General features: G+C 47.7%; 1 protein-coding gene and 1 long non-coding RNA gene across 11 annotated transcripts in view; one reads left to right on the top strand and one right to left on the bottom strand.

Moving 5' to 3' along the window:
* Positions 1-13,935, bottom strand: part of ralgps2 (Ral GEF with PH domain and SH3 binding motif 2) — a 63,369-nt gene that overhangs the window by 46,935 nt on the left and 2,499 nt on the right. For 2 of the 9 annotated variants that reach the window (XM_077017201.1, XM_077017200.1), the window contains exon 3: positions 13,711-13,878. The exons of 6 other annotated variants lie outside the window; for them this stretch is intronic. The gene's annotated coding sequence lies outside the window, so the exon portion shown is untranslated. Of the gene's footprint in view, positions 1-9,380; positions 9,450-13,710; positions 13,879-13,935 lie in introns of all 9 variants that reach the window. One more of the 9 variants, XM_077017204.1, reaches the window with a different exon arrangement.
* On the top strand, positions 1,927-12,241 carry LOC143523069 (uncharacterized). Of its 2 annotated transcripts, none has more exons than XR_013133208.1 (4): positions 1,927-2,270; positions 2,361-2,745; positions 4,836-6,933; positions 12,090-12,241. It is a non-coding gene; the product is annotated as an uncharacterized LOC143523069 (long non-coding RNA). The 2 variants fall into 2 exon arrangements; XR_013133209.1 differs by having other exon boundaries at positions 4,836-7,885.

The following is a 13,935-nucleotide window of genomic DNA, read 5'->3' as shown; positions in this document are numbered from 1 at the left end:
TTGTTCACTTCAAAATCCTCTTTTGTCATCCTGTACACAGACAAAAACAGACACCAATCTCACACACACACACACACACACACACACACACACACACACACACACACACACACACACACACACACACACACACACACACACACACACACACACACACACACACACACGGCAGGGGCAGCGCTTAACCCTGGCATACAGAGCCGACCCCGCCTGCCTCAACCTGTTCATAATCAGTTTGAAGTTAAATGAGCAAAAGAAACATATCAATCTAGAAGAACCTAGGTAAACATCTAGAATCTCAATGCTTCACTGGTCAGGAAAAGAACATTTTCATTCAGCCAAGCAGAAAACCAGATATTATGGAAACACACAAACCCACAGGCCTCTCACATAATTAAGGTCAATGAGAGACGCTCAGAGTCAGGAGTTGGCCACCGACTGAAGAGCCTTTTATGAAACACAGCAAATAAATAAAAGGGAATTGGTTAGTGTGCCACTGGTTTTGAGGGAATCTAAATCAGTTCAAAAGCAGCGTGGAGACGAACCTGTATTATTCAACACAAACAACAACAAACTAGAGTACTATGCTCACTCAGCATATCTTTGTCTCTCTTATTAGAGTTATGTTAATAAGCATATCAAGTGTGTGTGTATTGCTGCTCTAATCAACCAGTTTTAAGTAACACAGCATGCATCTGTCCATGAGAATAAATCATCCCCTAGTACATTAGCCTGTGTGTGTGTGTGAGAGAGAGAGAGAGAGAGAGAGAGAGAGAGAACTGTCAGAGCTGAAGAGTCTCCCAGCATTCTTCTGGAAGATGAAGCGGCAGTGGAAACCCTCGAGAAACTCGTTAGTGAGAATCATGTTAGAGCTGGTTCATGCCAGGAGGAGCAGAGACACTGGACCTGCTCTCATGCCAAATAAGACTCACAGATTCATATGATTCCAGGCAAACGCCTTGTAACATGGCAGTGTGTGTGTGTGTGTGTGTAAGAAGATTTCAGGATGCGGTGGGGATGGGAGGGGGAGACAACATCGGGGGGCAGGGGGAGACAGACCTGCTGCACTGGAGCTCAAACTGATGAGACCATGATCAGAGCCTGAAACATTCCTGTGAGCTGACTGCTTTCACACAAGACACAGCGAAGAATGCAGAACAGGATGTTGGGGGGTGTGTGTGTGTGTGTGCATGAATATTTATGGGGGTGTGTGTTCTTGCCTGGCTGATGAAATGAAATTATTAACTGTCAGCATGTGCAGAATAAAAGTAAGCACACAAAATATGGAAACAGCAGAGGAAGTAGAGGAGACAAGGCACGTTGCTACAGTGCAGGATATACACACACACACACACACACACACACACACACACACACACATCTGTGCATGCCCCTTTCTCCCTTTATCCTCCCACCAGCTCCAGCATTCATACCCAGTCCCAGAGATGGCAGCGGGAAGGCAACGATGCCAGAGTGAGTGTGTGTGTATGTGTGTGTGTGTGTGTGTGTGTGTATGGCAGAGCGAGACAGGAGTAGGTGAGAAATGACCATCCTGCCAGACAGCACTCTAATTATCATCCTGAACAAGACAGGAGGTGAGTGAGTGAGTATGAGAGAGAGCAGAGATAGACGGGGGGGGACGACAGACAGAAAGAGAGCAAGAGCGGGAAAGAGAAGAGGCAGAGAGAGGCAGAGAGAGAGAGAGAGGCAGAGAGAGAGAGACTATAAAAAGCCAAGGTCAGAGCACCCAGCTCTGCCAAAGTGCTGATTAAAAACAGTGGAATTTGACAAACGGAGTGTGTGATGTGATGATGGACTAAGAGGGCGCGTGAGAACTAGTATGTGATACACACCAAAGGCATGTGTGTCACGTCCAGAGCACACAAGTACACATGAACAGAGCGTACGTGCATCATGGCCGTGATCATACAGGCCGCTACACAGCGTGCTCACGAGCGCCCCTGGGGCCAGACGTCTGCACCTGACCATGAACGTCTGGTTCAGACTCGGTCCACGCAGTTCCAATATCCCACTTCATATTCTGCTTTGCTGCCGCATCAGTCGCTAGGAGACCGAGGCTCAACGGAGAAGCCGTGCGGTACCAGATTTGGTGCCACAATATCAAAGCATGTTTTGCATGACAATTCACTTGTCAGAGAGTAAACAACGTATGAGGAAAGATGGGGAGGAAGATCGAGAGACGAAAAAGACACTCACAGACTGAAGGAGACAAAAGCAAGAGAGAAGTGGAGAGGGGGTGACTGCTGCTGGTTAGTATTCTGCCGTGTGTGTGTGTGTGTGTACGCCGTGTCAGCCTGCTCTTCTGTGCCCACCTTTAACCCCTTCCTTATCACTCCTAGGTCACATGGAACTTCCCTCTGCTGACTGTACCAGACCTCTCAGACTACCCACTACGTGCTATGGCTGTTCACTGGGACATTCCACTGCAGGATCAGCTGTGTATAAAAAACATCCTATGGATGGATCAGGGGGTGTTGTGGTGCAGGAGGAGTTGTACCCTGCTTATGCCTCTCAGGCATTGCACTCACACAAAGTTGCAGAAAAGGAAGGGGGATTCTTACAAACGAGGCAACCTCAGCTCCAGGCGGGCTTGAGCTGCAGCAGTTGGCTGGCATCAATTGGAAGAATGATAATGAATAATAATGAAGCAATATTGACCATCGCTGTGGTCACACAGGCACGTGTGGCAGTATGACACACTCATCGTGGCTCTGCAAGAAACAGGCAAGATCCTTATCTTTTCCTGCTTGTGTGTGTGTCTGTCTATGTCAGAGAGAGAGAGAGAGAGAGAGAGAGAGAGAGAGAGAGAGAGAGAGAGAGAGAGAGAGAGAGAGAGAGAGAGAGAGAGAGAGAGAGAGAGAGAGAGAGAGAGAGAGAGAGAGAGAGAGAGAGAGAGAGAGAGAGAGCTGTTAAGCAGATTGCTCTGCAGGGAAATCTGAGAGAAGTTATGAAGCAGCAGTACTTGCAGTATGTCACCACATCACCGTGTCCTTTCCTTGAGCCAAAACAAGGCCTCAGACACTGTGTTCAGCACCTGTGCACGTCAGACATCACATGGCATTGATGGGTTCTCTGTTTATGAGGACATGTTGTGAATGTATTACCCCTTAAATAAACAGGGACATGGAAATAATCCCAACCTACAAGCAACAACTGCCCATACCAGGATCTAGAGACGCCTGCACATTCTGCACATAAATCATTTTTACTAGCATGCAAACATAAGCAGAAAGTCTTAAACCAAGAAAATAAAAGTTACACTTTCACCACTGGCAGACCCAAGCCTGCTGTATAACAGATTACTGATCCTACAAATAGCTCTGTGATTGATTTATTAGACACAGGATTCTACTGGTGTAATGTAATGTCACATTGGGTTTGTTTAATTGGCAATGGACCAGCCCAGAACCATGCCAGAACCAAACCAGGAACAACAGCGGACCGTAAAGTGCTGCCAAGTAGCGCCCCCTGCCTCCATTACAGGCTTCGGTGGGAACTAGTTGAGGGACGGCAGGTGGAATAAGCAGTGTGCTGTGTGGTGGTGAGGTCCTCCAGTGGCGGAGCAAGACACTGCTTTTATAAGGATGGTGTGTACACAGGAAAGGCAAACACCTCATTTTAAATCAAGAAAGGCAGATATGGAGTATATACAACCGCGTGGTACTACATACACTACATGCGCTGTACGTTTTACTGACTGAATGTAATGGCAACCGGTCCTTAGCGACAACCACCCAGGGACGCACTTTACCCATTATTTAAATGAGGAGGTTGCCATTACCACACAATTATCTCTTTAGTGACGGGAACTTCAGCAAGCAAGGCGGCACGCCTCGTTAAGTTTAACGAGGATGCATCAACTTCCAGGCATTAATTACCTGCTCCATGCCAGCCAGCAGAACAGAAAACAGCGCAGCTGGCTGTGCTGCTGATGTCCTGTGGTCAGACGGGGAGGCAGCAGTATCCCCGCTGAAGGGCACCAGGTCCTCCACATACTGATTCTGAGTCAGTCAGCATACAAGTACCCTGGGTGGGAGTGTATAACCCTGTGAAAATGAAGGCTGATGCCAGGATGCTGCGTCACCCGAAGAGGGCGCTAGCAGGGAGGCAGTAGGCAGGAAGAAGAGGTCAGATGCTGCCCAACAGCTGCCCACACCTCAGACTGATGGGAACTCCGACAGCAGACCAGGTGTGTGATGTCATCCAGGAGCAGGTTTCAAGTCCTGAAACCAGCCTAGATCGACAGTGTTCAGTTGACCCAGTTAAGTCTTACCTTGCCTTCATTACTGGGATACTCCCAGTGAGCCGGTTTCAGTAGTTACAGTAGTTTCTCTCACTATACACAGCCTGTATTTCCAGAACAGTGGCACAAAGAAAATTCAACTGTTATACATTAATGAGAGAGCGCAAGAATATCTGGAAGCATCTGGAGAAGTCCCCATACAAAACCTTCTACAGAAATCCCAACATGCCAACCAAAGCGAGTATGTTTTGAACACAGCGCCGTCGTACAGGGAGTGTGATGGGATTTGGATCTTTGATGAGTCACACTCCTTTATTCTGATCTCACAGAGCTGCTGCAGTCGTCCTGCAGACCATCACAAGCACCAGGAAACATCTCGCCTCCCTGATCTTTTGTTTTACTTAAAGATTGTCAAGCCTGTTCCACGTACAAGTTCCTGCACATTAGGCTTTTCATCTCTGCTTTCTTTGTAGAGGAAATGCGTGCATGTGTGTGCACGTGCGACAGAGAGAAAGAGGAGGAGGAGGAGAGGGAAGGAGCCATTGAATGAGAACATCCGTTGTCCCCACAGGGTTCAGGGTCAGGCTGGGGATGTTGAAGACGGTACAAACAAGCGCCCTCCTAACCCAAGTCAGCCTGGATTATCTCATCCCAGCGGATCAAAGGTTTCCCTGCACGGCCGATATCACAATCTTCCACAGGATAACCCATGCCAAAGTCTCTGCCTTTCAGCCACTTCACAGCTCCTGGAGCGGAACGCGTAGCCCGGCCGACTCCAGCGCCGTCGGCCACGACCGCGAGGTCTCCAGAGAACTGACGCGCCCTTATCAGAGCAGCGGAGGTGTGTGGGAGTGTGGGACACGCAACGAGGAGAGCAGAGCAGAATTCCATCGCACTGGTTCAGTGAGTACGAGGTAGCCTCTCCTCCCAGTGTTGCCCAACTGGAGTCCAGTGTGTGCAACCCTGGATATGGGATGACGGCTGCTTGGAGACCTGCAGTGTTTGTCTTCCTGCACCCCTGCAAGGTCTTCCTCCTCTATTCTCCCTCTACAACATAAACAAACTCCCCAGCTGCCTCCCACAGGCCTCTTTGTATATATGAATGTGCGTATATGTTTGTGTGAGAGAGAGAGAGAGAGAGAGAGAGAGAGAGAGAGAGAGAGAGAGAGAGAGAGAACATGAGTGTGTGACAGTGAGAGGTAGTTCCTCACTGTGCTAAGTGGTCCACAGCATGAGAAAATGCCCATTTATATCCATGGCCAGCACCAGGTGCCAAAAAAGCCCACACGTGTGAGGAGGTGAGCAGGGAGTGGGAACCACACACCCCCACATAACCACCGAGGGCTCCACGAGGCCGCACACGTGTGAGGAGGTGAGCAGGGAGTGGGAACCACACACCCCCACATAACCACCGAGGGCTCCACGAGGCCGCACACGTGTGAGGAGGTGAGCAGGGAGTGGGAACCACACACCCCCACATAACCACCGAGGGCTCCACGAGGCCGCACACGTGTGAGGAGGTGAGCAGGGAGTGGGAACCACACACCCCCACATAACCACCGAGGGCTCCACGAGGCCGCACACGTGTAAGGAGGTGAGGCTGACACACACACACCCGCACCCACCTAGATACCTATAAGGCCCAATTTCATCAGTACCAGCACCTCATCAGGTCTTAACTAGGCCGAATTAAGCCCGCAAAAACAAAGAGCTAAATTAATAGCTAATATAGTAGAGCAATTCATCACTCTAATAAAACTGTGGAGTCAAAAGCAATTTAATTCAGTTAAAGGCTAGACTGGATGTGGCGACAGAATTGAATGGACAAAGAAAAGTCATGAGAGAAAGGAAGGAAGGAAGATGCAGTGTCACCAGCAGGGGGCAGAGCTGGGTTACCACTGCGTGTGGTGACAGGACAGCAAAGCCAAGGGCAAGAACCATGTGTTACTTAAAGAGTCATCTGGAAAGAAGCATATTGCTAGGACACAAAAGGACAGTGAGAGTGTAGTCAGTGAGGTCTGGCAGTCATTATGAGTCAGAAAGGGCAAGACAGCATTAGCAACAATGAAGACCACAATGACTCTCAAGCCTTGAAGGTGTAAGCTGGTAAAATTCAGGCATCAGCTGTGCTCAATCAACAGATCAAGGCATTCAGTCCCTTTAAGACTCCAAAGATCCCAAAAGCGTTTCTCGCCAGTGAAGGACGTAGTTCTGTTTGTTCTCTCAGGGGTCATGAGGGCAATCTGTGTGTGAGGGGTGCATGCGTGCATGTGTGTATCAGAAGGCCAAAGCAAATCTCAAAAGACCAAGAGTTCCCTGGACCAAGAAAGGGAAGTATAAAAGCACCCTGTAAACACACTATGTTTCCTCATGAGGGTTTACACAGGCTACAGTTTAAGACTGTTCTCTGCAACAGCAACTGTTACCAACCTCTGTGTCTCCCTACTCTAATATTTTATTCTGACGGTATCAGAACAATGTTCCATTAAGAGAGTACTGTTTGTGCCTGTGTGTCTGTGTGTGTGTGTGTGTGTGTGTGGGGAGGAGCAACAGCTGTGCTTGAACAAACAGCTGCATCACTTCACTAACCCCATGACCCCTCCCTCCCTCCCAGACGGAACCCTCACAGGCCTCCACACCCCAAAACTACAGCACTGCCAGACACCAAGGTTGGAAAATAGATCATGTGTTAATTGTCATTGCAATATTAGATGATGCAGGATATCATAAAATGTACCACAGTGATTAACCTACCTAAAACTGTACTAGACAATCCTGTATTTTTGTTAGGTAAGCATTTCAGTTTACACCCTGGGCAACCTTCATTCAGCTGTATCCCACATAAGGATGAATTTGAAACTGCTGAGATTTTCGATCAGTGTTTCTAGTATGAATTTCCTGACTGGCTGTAGTCTTGTGACCAATTAACAATACACCAACCAGGTACATTCCAATGGAGGATTTACCAACGGTCCACCACAACCCTAACACACGCGCACACATACACACGCATCTCAATGCAAGCCTAAATGAACAAAAGCAGAACAAATAAAGGCGCTCTTTCTCCGTGGTCCGTGACAAGCTCAGGCAGGATGCTCTGTAGCCTCTAAACATTCATCTCGGGCCCCTAAAAATAGACAGGACACTGCTCTGTCGGCCTGCTGGTCTCCATGGCTGGCCTGACATCTGCCCCTGACCAGCACAAAAGGCAAAGCCAGACGCTTCTCGAATCTGTCCCCAGTGCAGAGAGGAGGAAGGTTGTTACTTATTATATAGGGTCAATCCACCACACAGACCTCTACAGCTTTTACAGCCAGAACCTGTGGCATTGTTATTGCGTGTATGCATGTGTGTGCACGCGCCTGATGAGAGGGTGTGTGCATGCGAGTGTGCGTGTGTGCGCGCGAGTGTGCCTGCTGGCGGTTGTGTGCATGTGTATGCATGTGTGCCCCAGGCACAGACTGACATGTGCAGACAAGAGGACATGGGCCCCCGTGGGCCACACCCTGAATGTGTCTGCCTGAGAGGGACAATGGAAATGGGAGAGAGAAGGAGCAGCTCTCATTAGACCCTTCCAGAAGCACCTGAAGTCTGTGACAGTCAAGAAGCTTATAACTACAGGTATATACGATTAGACTTGTTTTTAGATGGAAGTGTTTTTCATATTTTGTTTGGTTACCTGACTCACTAGACCCACTAGTGTAATCCTAGAATCAGTGGGCTCACAGACCTGCTGTTCTCTGCTCTCTACTGGTGTCTGAGGGGCTCCAACAGGCAGGACCAATATGGCTAACCACCTGTGACACCCCCCCCCCCCCCCTCCAGAAATTCCCTTCCAGGCTGACCAATAGCAGTGCAGATTTACAGTGCCATTTCCAACAGGCTTTTAAAACCACACGACAGCCCATCTGCCCAAAAGATCCAGAGAGGGCGCAGCCATGCGGCAGCACAAGGAACGGCGTGCTTTAATGAGTCTCAGACTGACACAGAGGAGGAACATGCACTCTGTGAGACGGGGTCTGGTGAAAGGCAAGAAGGAGTCTGGGACAGAAGTGTCAGAACAGCACTTAACCGGAGCTGCCTGTACGTCTGTAAGCATGGAGCGCTGAGAGATTCCTCATAAAACACCCGAGAGACCTCAGTGCGTGCTCACTCACACACGCACACAGATCTTATCAGAGCAAGATAGAGGGAGGTGAACAGGTTTTTAGCAGAAGAGGACCATGGAGGGGAAAACGTCAGATTAATTCTTCTCCCTAAATACAGCGTTTCCCATGGGACTTGTTCACTGCTCAAATTAGACAACTGTGTGTGTGTGTGTGTGTGTGTGTGTGTGTGTGTATACACGCATGTGAGTGTGTGTGTAACAGTGATCCACTGAAACCTCACAAAGATCTACAGTTTTACATAAAGGACATGAGTGGGGGTACAGAGTTGGGGTTTTGGGGTGTGTGTATGGCCTGTGACTAATCCAGCTCAACCTCTCTGTGCTTTATAGGGCTATAGTGAGGGTGTATTAGCTTACAAACAGGAGTGCTAATGTGTTCATCCAGAAAGAAGAACTGAAGAGGTGTGGGACAATAAACTGCACCCCTGTGGTCCAAATGTGAACATTTCAATACAGTGTCAAATATAACTCAATCTTGCGTTCCCATCAGCTCACACACTCATACACTTAACAACAGGGCGTTTAATGCAGGGGAGTACACAACACACATGGGTGAACAGATTGGAGGATAAATGTGAAAGTGGCTGCGTGAATGGGTGTGATGTGGCAGTCATGGAGGGTGTACGGTAGATGACAAAGCACTTTTGTAAATTGCTTGAATAAGCATCTGGTAAACACCAAAAATGTAAATGTAGAAGAGGAAGCACAGAAGTAAGACAGAAGGAGGGCAAGACAGGGAGGGACAGAGTAAGACAGGTGAGGAGAGCAAGACAGGGATGGAGAGAGGGTAAAACAACAAGGGAGAGTAAAACACGGATGGAGGGCAAGAGGAAAAAAGATGGAGGAAAGAAGGGAGACAGGACAGGCCAAGGACAGCCCAAGGTCATCCTCCCCATATGGCCTAGTGCAGCAGAGAGGAGCAGGTCAGAGTGGAGTGGTGTGACTTACCCACAGGCTAACAGCAGACGTGCAGTAGGCCAGGGACACGGGCAGAGGGAGAAGGGTTGGACTACCTTCCTGCACAAATGTAGACATTCCATTACATAGCTCTGGTAGGTAATGGTAGGTAGCTGTGCCTGTCTGAACTATGCTGGTCAGATCCTGAAGCTGTCCCACTACCGTCCAGCAGAGCCGTACAAAGTAACCAGAGCCTCAGAATGCACCACAAACTGGAGCTGTCTCTTCTCCAAGAACCTCAGAGAATAAGAGAACCGTTTGTGATTCAGCTCAGCCCACTGGAGGGTAGTGATCATGCTCAATGTAAACCAGGGAGAATTCCAACCTGAAATCAGCTCTCGCAGATTGAGAAATATATCTGGAGAGGTTCTCACTTTGAGTGAGGCAAACAATACAAACAGATACAGAACCTTTGTGAAAACGGTAGAGCTGACAGTCTACTTGAACAAGCTCTTCTGTACCTCTGAAAACATTCAGTGCATTTTGGAGCACATCACACAGGCTAGACTGATTACAACAAGAGGACACATGGCAACATAGCAGGCCTGCGTATGAACGCTCTAGTGTTTTGACATCTGCATCATGAGTAGGACTGTCAATTCCCTCGATTTCAGGCATTGAAAGGGCATTAAATAGTGATTAAATGTCTTATCCTGAATTTGCCCTGAGTAGAATTGTTCTTCCTGAGCATTTCATTAAACAACGTTCGATAGCTGAGCAGTAAGAGAAGCTCCTGCATGCCCAAAGATAGATGCTGGGTCACATAATCCATCACACTGGTACTGCACCACTGTGATACTGCTAAGTGCTTGGATTTGAGGCAAAACCACGCATTCTCTCACATCCAGCCAATGAACATCACCGAACCATGGGTGTGGGGGGAGAGAGAGAGAGAGAGAGAGAGAGAGAGAAAGAGAGAGAGAAAGAGAGAGAGAGAGAGAGAGATCACGATGGAGAGTGCAACCTGTGCTGTTCAGGCAACCACCAGTCTTCAGAAGTATGAGCCAAAAAACACACCCACCCACAAGCAGCTGTGTATGTGTGTGTGTGTGTCCATGCAAATGTGTATAGAGAGAGGAAACAGCATGTTCTCTAATTCTCAGCTGTAACTTGGGCTGTGCAAAAACAGAAACACGACTTCCTCCCAAAACACATTTCAAAACAGCTAAAGCAGAAAGGCCGGAGCTCCCGTGACGTATGCAGCCCCCTCAGGAAGCGTCCTGCAGGACAGCTGCACTCACAGTGCACCTGTAGCCACGCGAGACCCCATCCTCCCCTCACGCTCTCCAGCTACAACCGGGGGTCTTAGCCCAAGGCTGTTTGGTGCCATGGCAACGAGCCTGTGAAAGACGGCGCTGGTCTGTACCAGACAGCGTGCAGCCGTCACTTCTCTTCTGCTTTACCGCTCGTGTCCTGCCGGTTCCCCTCTCGTGCGGGACTACAGCTAGCCCGGCCACGCTGCCTTCCACGCCTGGGCTCTATGGGAAGACTCTCTATATGCAAGTATGTCCTTCAGCAGACAGGCTCTCACAGCAGAAACACGCACACCAAGTTCTAGGGGAAAGCCCTTCTCACACACCACATCTGAAGCACAAATTAACCTACACATGGAATAACGGGTGGCGTCAGTGCTCTTGGATGTAAGAGACGTCCCAACGGAACGTTTAAACCATGATGTGCTGTTAACATTACCATCCAACCATCCCATGGGTGTAATCAGTATGTCCATCCATTATGTCATAATTAGGGTTTACGTCTGCCTCATAACAGCATAGGACTTCTTACCAGCATTGAGGAAGTGAGGTATTTATTTTGAGCACATGTGATGACCGGTGGCCATTTACCACTCACTGGCATAACCATCAAACCACTGGGTAAGACAAGGCTACTCATTTGGAAATGTCATGCAGCCAAAAGCCCAAATTAAGCCTACAAATACAGGACTCCCGCTCTATAAGTGAATACTGATTCAAATGATCCTGTGGACAACACGTCACAGCCAAGGAATCCCAGGGGAACAATCCCAATATTGCTCACTTAAAATCCCATCCCGGGGGTGTTCACGCTGTGGTATGGCCCACGTGTGCCGCTTTGTTCACACTTCCAGGAGAGCCGGGTCACGCTCGTGTCCCTGCACACCCCCTCCCCGCATGGGGAGTGGTTGGTGCCGGCTGGACCTCGCAGGCTGTCTGGCTAAATGGGGAGGCGAGAGCTTGCCCGTCAGTAAGAGCAGGCGTGGCACGTCAGCTGTGGCAGTCCTGACAGACATCAGTGCAGGGCGCTGCCAAACAATTACACGCGACAATGAAACTTTTCTTTTAAAGATACAAATGTGCCAAATGATTTCTTGCATGCATCTGTTTCTATTGTGCATGATTCTAGACTAATTCATCTTTGTTCATAAAGTCAATTTTCCTATCAGTACATTAGAGCATTGTCCCTCCATAAGATATAGGTGCATTTTTTAGTTTATCTGTCAAAAGCTATGATCTTATTATGAACATTGTTGTAAAGACACCTAATCAGGATTATTTAATAATATGTGTGAGACCAAAGCCAGCTTTTATAGGGGTAAGCACTGCAAATTAAACAGTAGCATAGTGTGCAAAGAAAAGTTAATTCTGTCCATGGCTGAAGACAGAAAGCAGTGTTGGTGACTAAAACTGATCGTTTCAGGAATGCTAAATACTATTTGTGCAGAGTGGAAGGACCATGGCCTGCTTGTGGAAGAGGAGAGACACGGGAACAGCAGCTAGGGGCCGCGAGAGACCAGAGCCGCGGGAGAGAGACCTTGGCCGCCTCCCTTACTCTCCACGTCAACCTGCCATCAGGCCCAGAAAAACAATATAAACGCTTTAGCTCACATTGTACATTTTTTACTGTTTGTTTTTATGGTAAATTTGAAATACTGTACACATTTTCAGCAAGAAAGACAGAGCATCATACATATGAGGGGTGACTCCCACAAGCCAGCCATGGGGCACTGCCACTCTCCTGATGTCACTAATGTTTGGTGTGTGCAGAAGTGGTTGCAGGAGAAAACGACTCCCCCAGATAGAGCACAAACAGACTGCACATCTCCCATTGGATTTGTACAGCATGAATTGCATCTTTATTAAACGCTGCCACTGAATACTGGAGATTGTAAAACAAATTGTGTTACATACAAATACAAAATAAAAATCTAATATATGCTGGATTCAGAAAGCTTGCAGGATGCCTTAACACAACAGAGCAAAACTTAGCCAGATTACATTGAATGTGACACGAGCCTTCAGCAACCACTGGTCTTCTGCACTGTTTAGAACAACCCAGCTGATCTAAGTGAGAGTTTGTACAAAACTGGTCGAGTTAGGCCTACAAACAATGATACAAAGTTCAGTTATATTAAAGCACTGCAATCATCCCAGTGATTTAGACCAAGGGTACCATAAGCATATATGCAAATTAGCCTGTTAAGACGAGATTCAAGTTTATAAGGTGTTTGGCATGTAAATATATGAATTGCTAAGCCTATAAAACCCTTTACAAAAGGTTATTGAATTACATGGAACAATGCAGAACAGGCCGCGATAGAACAGTGGCTCATCTATGGACTGAACTGGGTTTTGTACGTTCTTGTAAGGGGCTGTCTGGACAGAATATTTTAGCTGAAAACATCCTGGAAAACAATGTCTCAATGGCCCAAAAATGAACAGCTCATCACACAACACACACCCACACACCAACAAGTGCACACACCTGCGAGCCTACATGTGCACACACCCTTGGGCACACACACGCACAGAATTTAAGAATGCAAAAGACAATTTCAAAACACGGCTCAGCGTGCGCCAGCATATGTCCAGACAAACGGCTTTTGGGTGAACTGACTGTGCTGCTTACACATCTTATGTTTCAGAAAGTCCCTTGTCATTTGAGCAGGGAGACAAACCAGAGCTTGCTGCACGAATCTGAAGCACACACAAAGGGAGGTTCTGCAGGAGTACAAGAGTACTGTTTCACACAGATGCAATCTGTGAATAATCACATTTCACCAGCAGAGCACGAAAAGGTCCAAAACTTCTGTACCCCAAGTCCCCAACCCAATACACTCATGAGCTTTCCATAGGGTTGCTATACTAATCAAAGCTGTAGAAAACTTTAAAATTACAGATTACATCTACATAATATTTCTTTCCAATTCCATATTCATCCTGATCTGATTATAACTACTGGATTATTAGTATTTGACAGAAACAGTACAGTAGATTAACATGCATAGTTACAGTGTACTGTGTGCGGATTTTTGAGATTTAAGGTTATTTATCACAATGCTTACAGAAAAGGCCACTCCCCAGGACGTGTTGATATCAGGGGACGTTCCTTGAATCACTACAGTGCGTGTCTGAGCAGGGCTGGTCAGCACTATGAGAACAGGAGCTTCATGTAGCAGTATAGTGCCATCCAGAGAGGAAGTCACACTTCAATAAACGGTTCAAGGTGCAGCCTTATTCCAGGAATGAGCAGACATAAAGGCACCGTTAGGATTTTTGAGATAAAAGTA

Source organism: Brachyhypopomus gauderio, chromosome 9, assembly GCF_052324685.1.
Source record: "Brachyhypopomus gauderio isolate BG-103 chromosome 9, BGAUD_0.2, whole genome shotgun sequence".
NCBI classification, from domain to species: Eukaryota; Metazoa; Chordata; class Actinopteri; order Gymnotiformes; family Hypopomidae; genus Brachyhypopomus; species Brachyhypopomus gauderio.
This window is presented reverse-complemented; position numbering and strand designations above follow the sequence as displayed.